Here is a 20,446-nt window from a genome sequence, read left to right as displayed (position 1 = left end):
GCAAAGACACACCTCACAATTCTGCTATGACTAAATATGTGCAAACCTCCACATACCACTTTAAAGATTTTTTTTTTTTTTATGCAGACGGAACACACAATCAGAACAGTTTAAGATAATACAATTTCAGTTTCTTCTGACTTTAATTAAATGAGCTTTCTCTGAGCTTATATGTAAGAACATAAACGTGGTACAGTGTTGATCAGTATCACTATAGATGATTCATAAGTTATAATGAATATAGAAGGAAAGCTCCAGTTTGGCTTGAAAGTGATCAACGGTGTCTGGTTCCTGTTTATTTTTTATTCACGACATGTTTTTATAGTTACACAACTCAGTTCCTATTTTTTGTTTTTCAAACGCATAAAAACAAAAATAGAGATAAAATCAGATACAGTGGCATGTGTTACTCTCATATTACCAAATAGCATTTTTCTCCAAAAGCCCATGTTCTTTAAAAAGACAAACTTGAATTCTCCACTAGCTTATAAAATGCGATCATAGGTGGTTCAGCCATGGATGCATTATAACAACTGTACACAAGATGGCGCCTATTCAGTCGCCCGACGCAAACGTTAAAAAAGTTGCAGTAGTGTTTCTCCCACTGGCCCGCCCAAGAGTTCTTGAACCACAGACTAAACTTTGTGATGACGTCACAGATCCTGTATGTCCATTAATAATTACAGTTGGTAAAGGTGAAAACAAATAGTTGACAGTCTATCATGTACAACTACTGATATTTGCCTGTGCATTTGTGTGAGAGGGTTTGTTTGTTAATACATTACATTACGGCCATTTAGCAGACGTTATCCAAAGCGACTTACACCGTCGCTATAGCTACGGGGGCTATTTTGGGGTTAAGTGTCTTGCTCAAGGACACATCGACATGCGCCTAGCGGAGCCGGGGATCGAACCGCCGATCCTCTGATTGAACGACTATCCACTTAGCCACAGTCGCCCCACAATACATTTCAGTGACTTCGATAAAGGGAACAGTGTGTCAGCAGGTTCTAAGAAGAGGAACACTAACGGCCAAGAACTTTAAAACAGAAAAAAGAACATGATCAGAGTTCTGTCGTGGGTTATTTAGCCGGATCAGAGAATTGAATCGGAGTCCCTTTGTTGCATAGATTTGTTAGATTTTAAATACAAATCCTCTATTGTGTTTTTGTAAAATTCCACTTTCTATTGTTTCTGTCACAGAAGAGAAACTGAAAGAGAGCCAAGGAGTATGACTACCAAGCTAGATTTCATATCAAACTCACCTACTCAGCCAAGTATCCAATTCAGAAATGGACTAAGCCATTAAATGATCAACCAAAACATAAATATTGACGGATAATAATCAAAGCAATTGTGATGGCACATCATGTCCCGCCAACTACAACAGGGATATGTATTGTAACTTTAAGTGGTTTCTGCTGTTGAACCACCCTTCAAAGCTCGAGGGAAACCTCTGCTTCATCATTTTCAAAATGTTACTACGGAAGGTTTAAATGGGGCTAAATGTTAACTAAACCGGTTGTTATATTCCCATAAGATAACACTGAAAATGTGTCAGCACCTAAAGCCATTAAAGGCGTCGAAGGTGTCCCGTGGCGGCTGACACATATAAAACGATCGCTGTAGCATGTAAATAAGTACAGGAGATTAAAAACATCACCTCTGCGCACAGAAAGGAAAGGCAATTTATACGGTTTTACATATTTATTTCAACAGATTATAGCGAAATTCAAACCAGGTACACGGTGTTCCTCCAGCCATTCACCGACTGGGATGCCAATGTTTTGTTGCACTCTCCTACCTGACCAGGAATAAACCAAGACAGGAAGTTGTTCAGTAATTGCCTTAATGTTTGATTTCCTTTATGATTATACAAGATAAGATAAAATAAGATAATCCTTTATTAGTCCCGCAGTGGGACAACTGTATGACAAAAACAACTAAGCCTGACTATAACACTTAGAAAACTATCCTTCCCTACGAGGACACAGTTGCAGCAAACACAACATGCTGTGGCTGCAAAAAAGATCAACAGGATGTGGTCCTTTTTTGGTCGTTTCATTTCTCCACGGAAAGAAATATCTAAAGGAAGACTTGCACAAAGTTATAGTTTCTAATAATCCAGGCTTGTGTGAGAAGAGGTTCTCTTTTCTTTTGAAGTTGGACATTGGGGCAATTTGGTGTCAGGAAGTCAACGTGTCCATTATACTCTGTATTGAACTGTAATCAGGAACCTCACATTTATTGGTTTACCTTTAGTTTCTATTCTTTCTGTCTTCCACCATGAAAAGTAAGGCCGCCTATGGTTCACAAAACATGTCAGTATATCTCATAGACTGTATGTAAGAAGTGGACGTAGTCGTCGTGACATCACTCATTGAGTTGTGGACTGCTGTTTTGAATCCTTGAGTTTGGCATTGTTGCCATCGCCATCTTGGATTTTGGCCAACGCCATCTTAGTTTTTTGCAACCAGTGAACGGAAGCGACCATATTTGGACTACAGAGGAGCGACGCCGCGGCAGAGACGCGACCTGTCAATCACAAGGTAGCCCCGCGCTAAAGCAGACCCTGCTTTATTGTCTATTTGACTCTAAATGGACCATAATTTAACATCATTAACATCATGCTGTATTGAAGAAGACTTGAAACTAGAGATTGAAACCATAAACTCACGTTTACAATGTTTACAGAGGTAATAAATCAAGAGAGAAGTAGGCTCATTTTCTCATAGACTTCTATGCAATCTGAATTATTTTTGCAACTACAGGACTCAAGTTAAAGGCAGCTCGGGTTAAATCGCCCTCTCTGTCACATCCTCTACGTTGCTGCCTGAACGTAAAGCCAGAGAGCCGAAGAACAAATGAATAGCGGGTTCATTTAGCTAGCTGTTAAATGAACACTGAATGCACAAGGAGGGAGTTCAGTAACTAATTGCTGGTCTTGATCTGTGTTCCTGTTGATCCAGGAGTGCCTGTGTACACCCTTCAGGCCCGGGCTGAGACAATGGGTGGTATCCCTGTGCTGTTGACACAACTCTCCCCTACTTCGACCCATTGTCATGTCGAGAATGACACCTATCGACTGCAGCATGGGGAGGGATGATTATAGGACTTTAGCATCATGCTGCGCTAGCTTACATTATATAGTGTGATTAAGAGCATTCAACAAGCCTCAACCTAAAGAAGCCTTTTTGTTGTCTTTTGAAAGGCAAACCTCAACCACGTCATTCCTCCTTTGTCCATATTTGCCGTTTAGGTAGATCATTGATTTAATTGATGAAATCTTCAATTTACCCTTTCATGACACAGGAGTACGGTCTTGTGGTTATTGCCGGTGTTTTTTTTAATATCCATGAATAACAATTAAATGCAAACTTCAGAGACGCCTCGTTGGGAGAGGGCAGGGTGACTGAATGATCTTATTTTACAGAGGACATCACTGTCAAGGAGAAAACATAAGGAGTGCTCTGTCCCAGTAGGAGGAAAAAACATGAACGAATGAGACGCAAAATAAAACAAAGGAGATGGTTAGAGTGGGGTGGCGATGTGGCCTGGTACCATCGCAACACAGGAACTACAGTCAGCCTCCGCTGGAGGAGGACGAGGAGGAGAATGTGGGTGGATGACTTAAATGGATGTGGTGAAGAGGAATAAAACAGACTTTCAGGGCAATAGGGGCCCGAATTTGGTCGAGATTACAATAAGAGAAAACGTCCCTCAAATCTGTGACACTTTAGGTTAGCTTGATGGGACAACGGTGATGATTCAACAATTTAAAACACATGAAGAAGTAGCTGTGGATGGCGGTCCACACTGCCATTTGGCCCCCTTTCATTTCGTTATGATTTATTGTGTTCCCAAAGATAAGGTGGTGGGGAGGAAGAGAAACCAAATGGTGAAAATACATTGACATTAATAGATTGTTTCAATGGATTTCAATTGCGTGGCAACAGCTGGGGTCCATGTTTACTCCCTATCAGCTGATGTCTTTTATATACACTCCAACCGAGGACATGAAGGAAGGAAGGAAGGAAGGAAGGAAGGAAGGAAGGAAGGAAGGAAGGAAGGAAGGGTCATTAAGTCACGGAACTCACGCTGTTGCCAACCCGATAGTATTCTACATGCACTTGATTGTAATAGAGCATCTTTGTTTGTATCAATAACTAACCGACCGTCAGACTGTTAATGATATTTCACAATATTCAGGAGGGCTAATGTTAGCCAGCTCTCTCTATTATTGTCAGGAGGTGGCTCCAATTTTCTCATTTGATAACGTTATGCCTCTTTAAGTCTGGACCTGTGTTTAGCTACTTGTTACTTTGTTCGTTAATGAACTAAGTTGTTTAGCAAACGTTAGCCAGCAATATGTCTGTTGAGACGTCCCACATTAATTTGGCGATAAGACCATTAACGTTAGTAAGAAATTATTCTTGTTAAGGTGTAAAAAACAAAAAGAAAACAGACAGGGAGCTACAGTGTTGGTGAGCGACAGCCTCTCTAGCTTAATCCCTGTCAGGACGTCTGTGTAGCTGAATGCAAATCAAACACTGATATTGCAGCATACTAACAGGCCCTGTATTTACCTAACTGTGGCAGGCCATATCATCGAGTCAAACCTGTCATCATCAGAGCCATTAATAAATCAACCTGGTCTCGTGATGTTGCTACTGTATCTTGAGTTGAGCTACATGCAGCTGCTGGACAGAGCCGAGGTTCTCTTTGGAGTCCAATAACATGAAAACAAACACATTTAGATCAAAAAGAATACACATATGATGGGTTGTACTGGGACTCGCCATGCACACCCCATTCACTTGTGCTGTCACAATGACGTAACGACCCTCACTTTTGCGGATATATTCAATGCACTGCAACAGGAAATAAACTTGGACCCGTTTAGAACTGTGAAATGGTCTCTATGGCATCATGCGGTTGTGGGTTGAAATGACACAAAAGAGGGTTGAGGGTTGAGCAGGACAGATACTGATATAACTAGGGCATGGGGTCAAAGGTGAAGGATAGAGGGGCTGGATGGGTGAGCCACACCGACGCAACACTGCTTACGTATAACAGGGCAGAGGAAATTTGATGGATCAGCACTTTGAAGTAACAGCTCCTAATTCCAATACCTCATCGCAGGGTATCTGCCAATGCCCCTTGTCCCTGATTTAAAATGTGTATACTGACCTGCATTCAACTATTTCTGTGCCTAGTCTTCAGCAGAAATATCTACTGTAACTTGTATTTTTTTATTTCTAAGCACGTGCATCATCCAGGATCCCTTCCCTTGTCCCTCAAGGCTCAAAGGTTAAACCAATCAAGCAAATAAAAACACCATCAAACTTTTTCGACAGCAAATCTTAATATTTGAACATTGTCATGACAAATGCATCTAAAATATAGCAATGATATAATATTATTGAGAACACAACTTGTGACCGATTGAATAGCCTCTCAGGGCTCAACAAAAAGACTAAAATAAAATAAAATGACACGTTAGGCTCGTCAATTGAACAACTCACTTGCAAAATTAGGCGAGTCATAAAAAGGAATCAAACAAGTTTTTTTTTTTTTGAGCCATAGACTGCTAACCAGGCACTCGCGAGAAAATGGTGGTCGGGTAAAGACATCCCACTCTACCAATTCCCCTTTTTGCACGAGGCCCATTTTTGTATTTTTTTATTTGTCTTGTCTTTTATTGATAATGACGTTTGGCTTGATTGGATACTTTGAGGTAAACTAACACCAAACAATTTAAAGGTTGTTCCAATCTCGACAGAAAAACTGGGATCCTTATCTTCAGGGTGTGCGTGGTTTTCTGTCATTGCATTTTATTACCGTGTGTTTTATGGCTGTTTATGACAGGTACAGTGGTGTTGGGACTAAAGGTGGGGGAATTATGTGTGGGGCAAAGGCTGCTGCCCTCTGGGAAGCCAATATGTAAGCAGACTTGGTCACGGTTGGTTTGTGAAGTCGAGATTGTTGTGATGAAAAGATGGCGGCAGTGGCACAAAGGGCGACACTCTGAAGCCGTGCAGGTGCTTAACTCCGAGTCTATTTCCCTAAAGTCAAACCCAATTTGTGAATGAATAAAAAACATCATCATCATCATCACATTGACACTGCTTTTGGCTCAGTCTCCAGCAGCATGGTTGAGGATTCCTCCAGGACTTTAGTGAATAAATAACAGCCAAGATACAACAGAGCATCAGAGGCAGCAGCTCTACAGGTGCCCTTCGTGCTAGAAAAAGCTTTCATAACCTCTGGTCTCCAGTTACATAGCAGATGAGGAGCGTCAGCATGTGGAGGTTTATCACACCCGAGCTGATACGAGCGTTTTGTAAGAACACCCAGAGCTCTACACCCAGAACATCTGGTCAAGCGCGCTAAATATTTCTTATTTGTTCACCCCGACTGTGTTCTTCCATGATTTGGGGGTCAGGTACTCCAAAACATGCGCAATCAGGAAGTGGACCCCTGGCTTTGGTTTCATTTATCAAGATATGAAACAATCTGAAATGAATGCCGATGCCTCTATATCCAGAAGTACATGAGACCACCAGCGAGAAGACTGTCTATTTCTATAGTTATTCTATCTTTCTGCAGTAAAATGTAGTTTTCTAAAGGGACTCTGGTGCTCGCAAACACAGGGGGGGCCGAATTCAACACAAGATGAAAGTTCCTTGTAGGAGCTTTAATTCACACAAGAGCTCACAAAACCATGTGATTATGTCATATACATGTTTTTATGTATTGAATTACCTGAAAACATGCTATACTGTGATATGTATCGGCACCGAGAAATGAAATGACCCGATATCGTGATGGAACATTTTGGCCACATCGCCGAGCACTTTGAGTATTTTTCTTTGTTGTGTGATTGGATAACGCTGTTATGTATTCATGTCAGTTAATACTTTAATACAGGTTAATACAGGTTAATACAGGTTAATACAGGTTGCACATTGCAACCTGCCACGGACCGGGCGTTGTGACAACTGTATGTATGTATGTATGTGTATGTGTGTGTGTGTGTGTGTGCGTGTGTGTGTGTGTGTGTGTGTTTCTGAGGGCGTGTCGGCAGCAGGTCCCCGGACGGATGAGTGTGGAAAGAGCTGGGTTAAAGTTCAATACAACTGCGCAGCGTTCGATAACACCGACCACTTGTGTGGCACATCGATCAATCACACAGATCACAGCGAATGCAAGAGAAAATGGTTTATTTACAAATCCAACAGAAGTGACTAACCAAAGTCTATTGACCTTTATGAATCTATTTCACACATCATCAAATCCTTTATTCATCCCCTTGGGGATGAATAAAGTACATTTCTATTCTTCTTCTTCTTCTTAAAAGCATGACCTGATACGCATAGAAGAGGCTTCATTATCTCATCTAGGTCTCAGACATACTCAGGGAACCGAGGTAGAACTTGTAACCAGTGTCATCTGTGTTCAGTCTCAATAGTGTAACGGACGCATGAGAACCGTGGATTAATTACACACCTTAACCATCACAGTGTGAAGTGTGTGAGATATTCATTATGCGATCGGGAGATCGGCATTAATGCTTTCTAGTTGAAGATAATGCTCCGTTGTGAACAACAAAGCTGTGTTTTAATCATCGGGAGGAGAGCTGGTAACGTTGGCAGCACCAGAGCTAACAGCTAACATACGGAGGTTCCATTCAGTTACACTATGATGCGTTCAGGCTCCTTTCAGTAAAAATAAAAGTATGAGAGTAATAGAGTATTGGTTGAAGGTAAATTATAACGTGTTATAATGTGTTTGAATATAATCTTGTAAAATGTATGTTTTTTTGAATAAATACAGCTGTTTGAAGGAGATGGTTTCACAGCAATATAAAATACATATTAGAGAGGGAATTATGACCTGTTTAACTCCCTAACACTAGCGCTTAGCAGCATATAATAAATCATTAAAAATGATTTTTATCAATAAAAATACAATCTTTTATTTCATAATCATCTGAATTGTGTGTTTTTACTCTGGATAGCAGCTGCTATAACAAAACAAAACAACAACAAAACCATCAGTATCGGCCATTGACTCATTGACGATCTGCAATCCGAATTGGCTGCAAAAAAACCCGATGGTGGGCATCTCTAAAAGTTATATTTATACATACATACGCTATATATATATATATATATATATATATATATATATATATATATATATATATATATATATATGGATTACTTCTTCGAGCAGTTCCATGTGGCAATTACAGGGTGTGGAAAAAGTCAAAATCAAGTGTTGCGCAAGCTTTAAAAAAAATAAGTGATAACGTTACTGAATCATAAGTAGGCGCCTTGCTCTGATATTCAGATTTCTTTTCAAACAATGACAGCAGCAACAAGATCACATGACTATGTCATAGTTGAATTCTCTCGCGGCTCACACTTTGGCCAGATGACGGAGCGATGGTAACACACACACCTCTCCTCTCCTGGATTCAGCCTCAGCCACTATCACACCTTTATTATAGTCGTCATTATACATTAGCTACATATATATGAAATTTAGCCTCTGCATTTAAGCCATCCCTAGCACATTGGGAGCAGTGGGCTGCTGAGAAGCGGTTAGGGGTTCTGTGTCTGGCTCAGTGACACTTAGGGCACAAGACACGTAGCAGCCAAGGATGGAACCAACCTTGCGGTTACCAGATGACCCGACAAGTCATTACACAACAGCATCCAAACCCTCAGTCATTTCAGCAGGTTCTGCTTTTGTCCCTTCCACGAAACTGCTGTCAGCTGAGAGGCAGCAGTCTGAGCAGAGCCTCAAACATATAACCACACCTCGTTGGGGCTGAGGCCTCTGAGGCTGTTGGTCATGAAGACAGCATGAAGCATGACCAGGAACGTTCTCCTTTTCAGTAACACATGACAAATGTACACAGAACCATATCCTGGGCGAACTTTCTCCCCAAAGAAACCGTCGCTGTCTGTTACAACGTGAACTAGAAGGGCATTCGGAGAGCGCGGACCTCCGCCATAGCAGAGTGACCTACCTCGTTAACTACAGCGCTAAATAATGCGCGTGTCGGCCCAGAGGTTTGAATCTGCTGCAACATGAAATTCCACTTGACATATTTGTAATTGATAATCTAGTGAACCTTCATGTCATCGCCCTCTAGCACGAGGTGAATGTAAACAATACTTCATGTGAATAATGAATGCAACACATCCACAATACAAGTCACATCCTCTATTGTTGCGGTGCTGCTGCTAGAACCCTTGCGCCGAGTCCCCTTCGACATCATCCGCCTCAGGCGCGTGTTCGTTCGTTTTTTGTTTTTTTTTAGCCCGAGGACACAACGAAAGAAAAGAGGATGGAATGTGTGTGTGTGTGTGTGTGTAGCTGGCGATATCACTCGTCTCCCTCTAACTAAAAGAACCAGTCAAACCTGAATGACCAGGACTTGAGATTCCCTCTCTCTCTCTCTCTCTCTCTCTCTAATCAGAGGCTGTGTGTAGCTATAGCCAGTTTGTGCAGCAGGTGTCATGTTACCATACAGACGGTAGCAGGTGAGTGCCATATAAACAATGCATCCACCCTCACCATGCTGCCATGTTCTGAAGACAAATTTAGAAAACTGTCACTAAGCAAAATTTGCAGCAAATTGACCTTTGATTTTAAAGACTTCAATCAAGTCTCAATTTAATGGGGCATTTCAATAATTGATCAACCTTAAGCGCAGACAAAACTGTTTCTTCCACATACGTAGCTGTGCTAAACAACGTGCCCCTGTGGCCTTTAGGTACGGTGGCCAGTGACACACACACAGGGCAGTCCCCTGAGATCAGAATCCCGGAGCAGCGATTTGCTCCGGCTGAATTCACCATCAAAATGTACAGAGACCATGGATGTATGGACCATTTCGCAGGTATGAACATTCAAAATGTGTACCAGTGTATTTCCTGTGGCAGTATATATGTATGACAATATACGTATATGTATATGTGAATGACATAACGCCACATTGAATTGTTGCAGTTTGCACAATAAGAATTGTTAAAATTCATTCATTTATGCCCACTGTTAAAAATGTTTGTTTTTTAAATATATTTTATTTACTCCTGACTGTAGAATAAACAACAATAAACATATATAAGGCCCAGTCATGCAAAAAAAAAAAAAAAAAATACTGTGAAACCTCCAGATTAAAAAGAAAATATAGTGATATTGATTTTTGGTCACACTACCAAGCACTTAGCTGACAGAAAGTAAACATGGGCCCAAGCTGTTGCCTAGCATTCCAATTGTTTCATCAAGGCCATTAGAAGGGTTTGCAACAACGGCTGTATTCTTTTCTATTTAAATGATCTGTCTGCAATTGTGGCCATGTGTAAAATCTGTGAGTTGGAAAAGGAAAGGGCAGAGCCGGCATGGAGTGGAAGGCAGCAGCTATACACACACACATACACAAATGTATTTCTCACCGCAGATTTCCAGCTGAGGACCGCTGTCACCTGACACCGAGGAGTTTTACCAGAAGAGCACATGAGGAGAGGCTGCATACTGTCCCTTAATGACAATGGTTCATCTAAAGACCTTAACCAGGACGTCTGTGTAGCTGAATGCAAATCAAACACTGATATTGCAGCATACTAACAGGCCCTGTATTTACCTAACTGTGGCAGGCCATATCATCGAGTCAAACCTGTCATCATCAGAGCCATTAATAAATCAACCTGGTCTCGTGATGTTGCTACTGTATCTTGAGTTGAGCTACATGCAGCTGCTGGACAGAGCCGAGGTTCTCTTTGGAGTCCAATAACATGAAAACAAACACATTTAGATCAAAAAGAATACACATATGATGGGTTGTACTGGGACTCGCCATGCACACCCCATTCACTTGTGCTGTCACAATGACGTAACGACCCTCACTTTTGCGGATATATTCAATGCACTGCAACAGGAAATAAACTTGGACCCGTTTAGAACTGTGAAATGGTCTCTATGGCATCATGCGGTTGTGGGTTGAAATGACACAAAAGAGGGTTGAGCAGGACAGATACTGATATAACTAGGGCATGGGGTCAAAGGTGAAGGATAGAGGGGCTGGATGGGTGAGCCACACCGACGCAACACTGCTTACGTATAACAGGGCAGAGGAAATTTGATGGATCAGCACTTTGAAGTAACAGCTCCTAATTCCAATACCTCATCGCAGGGTATCTGCCAATGCCCCTTGTCCCTGATTTAAAATGTGTATACTGACCTGCATTCAACTATTTCTGTGGCTAGTCTTCAGCAGAAATATCTACTGTAACTTGTATTTTTTTATTTCTAAGCACGTGCATCATCCAGGATCCCTTCCCTTGTCCCTCAAGGCTCAAAGGTTAAACCAATCAAGCAAATAAAAACACCATCAAACTTTTTCGACAGCAAATCTTAATATTTGAACATTGTCATGACAAATGCATCTAAAATATAGCAATGATATAATATTATTGAGAACACAACTTGTGACCGATTGAATAGCCTCTCAGGGCTCAACAAAAAGACTAAAATAAAATAAAATAAAATGACACGTTAGGCTCGTCAATTGAACAACTCACTTGCAAAATTAGGCGAGTCATAAAAAGGAATCAAACAAGTTTTTTTTTTTTTCGAGCCATAGACTGCTAACCAGGCACTCGCGAGAAAATGGTGGTCGGGTAAAGACATCCCACTCTACCAATTCCCCTTTTTGCACGAGGCCCATTTTTGTATTTTTTTATTTGTCTTGTCTTTTATTGATAATGACGTTTGGCTTGATTGGATACTTTGAGGTAAACTAACACCAAACAATTTAAAGGTTGTTCCAATCTCGACAGAAAAACTGGGATCCTTATCTTCAGGGTGTGCGTGGTTTTCTGTCATTGCATTTTATTACCGTGTGTTTTATGGCTGTTTATGACAGGTACAGTGGTGTTGGGACTAAAGGTGGGGGAATTATGTGTGGGGCAAAGGCTGCGTCGCTGTTGCCCTCTGGGAAGCCAATATGTAAGCAGACTTGGTCACGGTTGGTTTGTGAAGTCGAGATTGTTGTGATGAAAGGATGGCGGCAGTGGCACAAAGGGCGACACTCTGAAGCCGTGCAGGTGCTTAACTCCGAGTCTATTTCCCTAAAGTCAAACCCAATTTGTGAATGAATAAAAAACATCATCATCATCATCACATTGACACTGCTTTTGGCTCAGTCTCCAGCAGCATGGTTGAGGATTCCTCCAGGACTTTAGTGAATAAATAACAGCCAAGATACAACAGAGCATCAGAGGCAGCAGCTCTACAGGTGCCCTTCGTGCTAGAAAAAGCTTTCATAACCTCTGGTCTCCAGTTACATAGCAGATGAGGAGCGTCAGCATGTGGAGGTTTATCACACCCGAGCTGATACGAGCGTTTTGTAAGAACACCCAGAGCTCTACACCCAGAACATCTGGTCAAGCGCGCTAAATATTTCTTATTTGTTCACCCCGACTGTGTTCTTCCATGATTTGGGGGTCAGGTACTCCAAAACATGCGCAATCAGGAAGTGGACCCCTGGCTTTGGTTTCATTTATCAAGATATGAAACAATCTGAAATGAATGCCGATGCCTCTATATCCAGAAGTACATGAGACCACCAGCGAGAAGACTGTCTATTTCTATAGTTATTCTATCTTTCTGCAGTAAAATGTAGTTTTCTAAAGGGACTCTGGTGCTCGCAAACACAGGGGGGGCCGAATTCAACACAAGATGAAAGTTCCTTGTAGGAGCTTTAATTCACACAAGAGCTCACAAAACCATGTGATTATGTCATATACATGTTTTTATGTATTGAATTACCTGAAAACATGCTATACTGTGATATGTATCGGCACCGAGAAATGAAATGACCCGATATCGTGATGGAACATTTTGGCCACATCGCCGAGCACTTTGAGTATTTTTCTTTGTTGTGTGATTGGATAACGCTGTTATGTATTCATGTCAGTTAATACTTTAATACAGGTTAATACAGGTTAATACAGGTTAATACAGGTTGCACATTGCAACCTGCCACGGACCGGGCGTTGTGACAACTGTATGTATGTATGTATGTGTATGTGTGTGTGTGTGTGTGTGTGCGTGTGTGTGTGTGTGTGTGTGTGTTTCTGAGGGCGTGTCGGCAGCAGGTCCCCGGACGGATGAGTGTGGAAAGAGCTGGGTTAAAGTTCAATACAACTGCGCAGCGTTCGATAACACCGACCACTTGTGTGGCACATCGATCAATCACACAGATCACAGCGAATGCAAGAGAAAATGGTTTATTTACAAATCCAACAGAAGTGACTAACCAAAGTCTATTGACCTTTATGAATCTATTTCACACATCATCAAATCCTTTATTCATCCCCTTGGGGATGAATAAAGTACATTTCTATTCTTCTTCTTCTTCTTAAAAGCATGACCTGATACGCATAGAAGAGGCTTCATTATCTCATCTAGGTCTCAGACATACTCAGGGAACCGAGGTAGAACTTGTAACCAGTGTCATCTGTGTTCAGTCTCAATAGTGTAACGGACGCATGAGAACCGTGGATTAATTACACACCTTAACCATCACAGTGTGAAGTGTGTGAGATATTCATTATGCGATCGGGAGATCGGCATTAATGCTTTCTAGTTGAAGATAATGCTCCGTTGTGAACAACAAAGCTGTGTTTTAATCATCGGGAGGAGAGCTGGTAACGTTGGCAGCACCAGAGCTAACAGCTAACATACGGAGGTTCCATTCAGTTACACTATGATGCGTTCAGGCTCCTTTCAGTAAAAATAAAAGTATGAGAGTAATAGAGTATTGGTTGAAGGTAAATTATAACGTGTTATAATGTGTTTGAATATAATCTTGTAAAATGTATGTTTTTTTGAATAAATACAGCTGTTTGAAGGAGATGGTTTCACAGCAATATAAAATACATATTAGAGAGGGAATTATGACCTGTTTAACTCCCTAACACTAGCGCTTAGCAGCATATAATAAATCATTAAAAATGATTTTTATCAATAAAAATACAATCTTTTATTTCATAATCATCTGAATTGTGTGTTTTTACTCTGGATAGCAGCTGCTATAACAAAACAAAACAACAACAAAACCATCAGTATCGGCCATTGACTCATTGACGATCTGCAATCCGAATTGGCTGCAAAAAAACCCGATGGTGGGCATCTCTAAAAGTTATATTTATACATACATACGCTATATATATATATATATATATATATATATATATATGGATTACTTCTTCGAGCAGTTCCATGTGGCAATTACAGGGTGTGGAAAAAGTCAAAATCAAGTGTTGCGCAAGCTTTAAAAAAAATAAGTGATAACGTTACTGAATCATAAGTAGGCGCCTTGCTCTGATATTCAGATTTCTTTTCAAACAATGACAGCAGCAACAAGATCACATGACTATGTCATAGTTGAATTCTCTCGCGGCTCACACTTTGGCCAGATGACGGAGCGATGGTAACACACACACCTCTCCTCTCCTGGATTCAGCCTCAGCCACTATCACACCTTTATTATAGTCGTCATTATACATTAGCTACATATATATGAAATTTAGCCTCTGCATTTAAGCCATCCCTAGCACATTGGGAGCAGTGGGCTGCTGAGAAGCGGTTAGGGGTTCTGTGTCTGGCTCAGTGACACTTAGGGCACAAGACACGTAGCAGCCAAGGATGGAACCAACCTTGCGGTTACCAGATGACCCGACAAGTCATTACACAACAGCATCCAAACCCTCAGTCATTTCAGCAGGTTCTGCTTTTGTCCCTTCCACGAAACTGCTGTCAGCTGAGAGGCAGCAGTCTGAGCAGAGCCTCAAACATATAACCACACCTCGTTGGGGCTGAGGCCTCTGAGGCTGTTGGTCATGAAGACAGCATGAAGCATGACCAGGAACGTTCTCCTTTTCAGTAACACATGACAAATGTACACAGAACCATATCCTGGGCGAACTTTCTCCCCAAAGAAACCGTCGCTGTCTGTTACAACGTGAACTAGAAGGGCATTCGGAGAGCGCGGACCTCCGCCATAGCAGAGTGACCTACCTCGTTAACTACAGCGCTAAATAATGCGCGTGTCGGCCCAGAGGTTTGAATCTGCTGCAACATGAAATTCCACTTGACATATTTGTAATTGATAATCTAGTGAACCTTCATGTCATCGCCCTCTAGCACGAGGTGAATGTAAACAATACTTCATGTGAATAATGAATGCAACACATCCACAATACAAGTCACATCCTCTATTGTTGCGGTGCTGCTGCTAGAACCCTTGCGCCGAGTCCCCTTCGACATCATCCGCCTCAGGCGCGTGTTCGTTCGTTTTTTGTTTTTTTTTAGCCCGAGGACACAACGAAAGAAAAGAGGATGGAATGTGTGTGTGTGTGTGTGTGTAGCTGGCGATATCACTCGTCTCCCTCTAACTAAAAGAACCAGTCAAACCTGAATGACCAGGACTTGAGATTCCCTCTCTCTCTCTCTCTCTCTCTCTCTAATCAGAGGCTGTGTGTAGCTATAGCCAGTTTGTGCAGCAGGTGTCATGTTACCATACAGACGGTAGCAGGTGAGTGCCATATAAACAATGCATCCACCCTCACCATGCTGCCATGTTCTGAAGACAAATTTAGAAAACTGTCACTAAGCAAAATTTGCAGCAAATTGACCTTTGATTTTAAAGACTTCAATCAAGTCTCAATTTAATGGGGCATTTCAATAATTGATCAACCTTAAGCGCAGACAAAACTGTTTCTTCCACATACGTAGCTGTGCTAAACAACGTGCCCCTGTGGCCTTTAGGTACGGTGGCCAGTGACACACACACAGGGCAGTCCCCTGAGATCAGAATCCCGGAGCAGCGATTTGCTCCGGCTGAATTCACCATCAAAATGTACAGAGACCATGGATGTATGGACCATTTCGCAGGTGTGAACATTCAAAATGTGTACCAGTGTATTTCCTGTGGCAGTATATATGTATGACAATATACGTATATGTATATGTGAATGACATAACGCCACATTGAATTGTTGCAGTTTGCACAATAAGAATTGTTAAAATTCATTCATTTATGCCCACTGTTAAAAATGTTTGTTTTTTAAATATATTTTATTTACTCCTGACTGTAGAATAAACAACAATAAACATATATAAGGCCCAGTCATGCAAAAAAAAAAAAAAAAAATACTGTGAAACCTCCAGATTAAAAAGAAAATATAGTGATATTGATTTTTGGTCACACTACCAAGCACTTAGCTGACAGAAAGTAAACATGGGCCCAAGCTGTTGCCTAGCATTCCAATTGTTTCATCAAGGCCATTAGAAGGGTTTGCAACAACGGCTGTATTCTTTTCTATTTAAATGATCTGTCTGCAATTGTGGCCATGTGTAAAATCTGTGAGTTGGAAAAGGAAAGGGCAGAGCCGGCATGGAGTGGAAGGCAGCAGCTATACACACACACATACACAAATGTATTTCTCACCGCAGATTTCCAGCTGAGGACCGCTGTCACCTGACACCGAGGAGTTTTACCAGAAGAGCACATGAGGAGAGGCTGCATACTGTCCCTTAATGACAATGGTTCATCTAAAGACCTTAACCAGGACGTCTGTGTAGCTGAATGCAAATCAAACACTGATATTGCAGCATACTAACAGGCCCTGTATTTACCTAACTGTGGCAGGCCATATCATCGAGTCAAACCTGTCATCATCAGAGCCATTAATAAATCAACCTGGTCTCGTGATGTTGCTACTGTATCTTGAGTTGAGCTACATGCAGCTGCTGGACAGAGCCGAGGTTCTCTTTGGAGTCCAATAACATGAAAACAAACACATTTAGATCAAAAAGAATACACATATGATGGGTTGTACTGGGACTCGCCATGCACACCCCATTCACTTGTGCTGTCACAATGACGTAACGACCCTCACTTTTGCGGATATATTCAATGCACTGCAACAGGAAATAAACTTGGACCCGTTTAGAACTGTGAAATGGTCTCTATGGCATCATGCGGTTGTGGGTTGAAATGACACAAAAGAGGGTTGAGGGTTGAGCAGGACAGATACTGATATAACTAGGGCATGGGGTCAAAGGTGAAGGATAGAGGGGCTGGATGGGTGAGCCACACCGACGCAACACTGCTTACGTATAACAGGGCAGAGGAAATTTGATGGATCAGCACTTTGAAGTAACAGCTCCTAATTCCAATACCTCATCGCAGGGTATCTGCCAATGCCCCTTGTCCCTGATTTAAAATGTGTATACTGACCTGCATTCAACTATTTCTGTGCCTAGTCTTCAGCAGAAATATCTACTGTAACTTGTATTTTTTTATTTCTAAGCACGTGCATCATCCAGGATCCCTTCCCTTGTCCCTCAAGGCTCAAAGGTTAAACCAATCAAGCAAATAAAAACACCATCAAACTTTTTCGACAGCAAATCTTAATATTTGAACATTGTCATGACAAATGCATCTAAAATATAGCAATGATATAATATTATTGAGAACACAACTTGTGACCGATTGAATAGCCTCTCAGGGCTCAACAAAAAGACTAAAATAAAATAAAATAAAATGACACGTTAGGCTCGTCAATTGAACAACTCACTTGCAAAATTAGGCGAGTCATAAAAAGGAATCAAACAAGTTTTTTTTTTTTTCGAGCCATAGACTGCTAACCAGGCACTCGCGAGAAAATGGTGGTCGGGTAAAGACATCCCACTCTACCAATTCCCCTTTTTGCACGAGGCCCATTTTTGTATTTTTTTATTTGTCTTGTCTTTTATTGATAATGACGTTTGGCTTGATTGGATACTTTGAGGTAAACTAACACCAAACAATTTAAAGGTTGTTCCAATCTCGACAGAAAAACTGGGATCCTTATCTTCAGGGTGTGCGTGGTTTTCTGTCATTGCATTTTATTACCGTGTGTTTTATGGCTGTTTATGACAGGTACAGTGGTGTTGGGACTAAAGGTGGGGGAATTATGTGTGGGGCAAAGGCTGCGTCGCTGTTGCCCTCTGGGAAGCCAATATGTAAGCAGACTTGGTCACGGTTGGTTTGTGAAGTCGAGATTGTTGTGATGAAAAGATGGCGGCAGTGGCACAAAGGGCGACACTCTGAAGCCGTGCAGGTGCTTAACTCCGAGTCTATTTCCCTAAAGTCAAACCCAATTTGTGAATGAATAAAAAACATCATCATCATCATCACATTGACACTGCTTTTGGCTCAGTCTCCAGCAGCATGGTTGAGGATTCCTCCAGGACTTTAGTGAATAAATAACAGCCAAGATACAACAGAGCATCAGAGGCAGCAGCTCTACAGGTGCCCTTCGTGCTAGAAAAAGCTTTCATAACCTCTGGTCTCCAGTTACATAGCAGATGAGGAGCGTCAGCATGTGGAGGTTTATCACACCCGAGCTGATACGAGCGTTTTGTAAGAACACCCAGAGCTCTACACCCAGAACATCTGGTCAAGCGCGCTAAATATTTCTTATTTGTTCACCCCGACTGTGTTCTTCCATGATTTGGGGGTCAGGTACTCCAAAACATGCGCAATCAGGAAGTGGACCCCTGGCTTTGGTTTCATTTATCAAGATATGAAACAATCTGAAATGAATGCCGATGCCTCTATATCCAGAAGTACATGAGACCACCAGCGAGAAGACTGTCTATTTCTATAGTTATTCTATCTTTCTGCAGTAAAATGTAGTTTTCTAAAGGGACTCTGGTGCTCGCAAACACAGGGGGGGCCGAATTCAACACAAGATGAAAGTTCCTTGTAGGAGCTTTAATTCACACAAGAGCTCACAAAACCATGTGATTATGTCATATACATGTTTTTATGTATTGAATTACCTGAAAACATGCTATACTGTGATATGTATCGGCACCGAGAAATGAAATGACCCGATATCGTGATGGAACATTTTGGCCACATCGCCGAGCACTTTGAGTATTTTTCTTTGTTGTGTGATTGGATAACGCTGTTATGTATTCATGTCAGTTAATACTTTAATACAGGTTAATACAGGTTAATACAGGTTAATACAGGTTGCACATTGCAACCTGCCACGGACCGGGCGTTGTGACAACTGTATGTATGTATGTATGTGTATGTGTGTGTGTGTGTGTGTGTGCGTGTGTGTGTGTGTGTGTGTGTTTCTGAGGGCGTGTCGGCAGCAGGTCCCCGGACGGATGAGTGTGGAAAGAGCTGGGTTAAAGTTCAATACAACTGCGCAGCGTTCGATAACACCGACCACTTGTGTGGCACATCGATCAATCACACAGATCACAGCGAATGCAAGAGAAAATGGTTTATTTACAAATCCAACAGAAGTGACTAACCAAAGTCTATTGACCTTTATGAATCTATTTCACACATCATCAAATCCTTTATTCATCCCCTTGGGGATGAATAAAGTACATTTCTATTCTTCTTCTTCTTCTTAAAAGCATGACCTGATACGCATAGAAGAGGCTTCATTATCTCATCTAGGTCTCAGACATACTCAGGGAACCGAGGTAGAACTTGTAACCAGTGTCATCTGTGTTCAGTCTCAATAGTGTAACGGACGCATGAGAACCGTGGATTAATTACACACCTTAACCATCACAGTGTGAAGTGTGTGAGATATTCATTATGCGATCGGGAGATCGGCATTAATGCTTTCTAGTTGAAGATAATGCTCCGTTGTGAACAACAAAGCTGTGTTTTAATCATCGGGAGGAGAGCTGGTAACGTTGGCAGCACCAGAGCTAACAGCTAACATACGGAGGTTCCATTCAGTTACACTATGATGCGTTCAGGCTCCTTTCAGTAAAAATAAAAGTATGAGAGTAATAGAGTATTGGTTGAAGGTAAATTATAACGTGTTATAATGTGTTTGAATATAATCTTGTAAAATGTATGTTTTTTTGAATAAATACAGCTGTTTGAAGGAGATGGTTTCACAGCAATATAAAATACATATTAGAGAGGGAATTATGACCTGTTTAACTCCCTAACACTAGCGCTTAGCAGCATATAATAAATCATTAAAAATGATTTTTATCAATAAAAATACAATCTTTTATTTCATAATCATCTGAATTGTGTGTTTTTACTCTGGATAGCAGCTGCTATAACAAAACAAAACAACAACAAAACCATCTGTATCGGCCATTGACTCATTGACGATCTGCAATCCGAATTGGCTGCAAAAAAACCCGATGGTGGGCATCTCTAAAAGTTATATTTATACATACATACGCTATATATATATATATATATATATATATATATATATATATATATATATATATATATGGATTACTTCTTCGAGCAGTTCCATGTGGCAATTACAGGGTGTGGAAAAAGTCAAAATCAAGTGTTGCGCAAGCTTTAAAAAAA

At 41.2% G+C, this 20,446-nt stretch overlaps 1 protein-coding gene and 1 long non-coding RNA gene across 2 annotated transcripts in view; one reads left to right on the top strand and one right to left on the bottom strand.

Moving 5' to 3' along the window:
- Positions 1-20,446, bottom strand: part of fa2h (fatty acid 2-hydroxylase) — a 39,921-nt gene that overhangs the window by 10,579 nt on the left and 8,896 nt on the right. The gene's annotated exons all lie outside the window — the stretch shown is intronic.
- On the top strand, positions 14,324-17,895 carry LOC142938816 (uncharacterized). Its single transcript, XR_012949696.1, has 2 exons — positions 14,324-15,975; positions 16,537-17,895. It is a non-coding gene; the product is annotated as an uncharacterized LOC142938816 (long non-coding RNA).

Source organism: Anarhichas minor, unplaced genomic scaffold (genome assembly GCF_050575085.1).
Source record: "Anarhichas minor isolate MPS153535 unplaced genomic scaffold, ASM5057508v1 ptg000090l, whole genome shotgun sequence".
Taxonomy (NCBI): Eukaryota; Metazoa; Chordata; class Actinopteri; order Perciformes; family Anarhichadidae; genus Anarhichas; species Anarhichas minor.
This window is presented reverse-complemented; position numbering and strand designations above follow the sequence as displayed.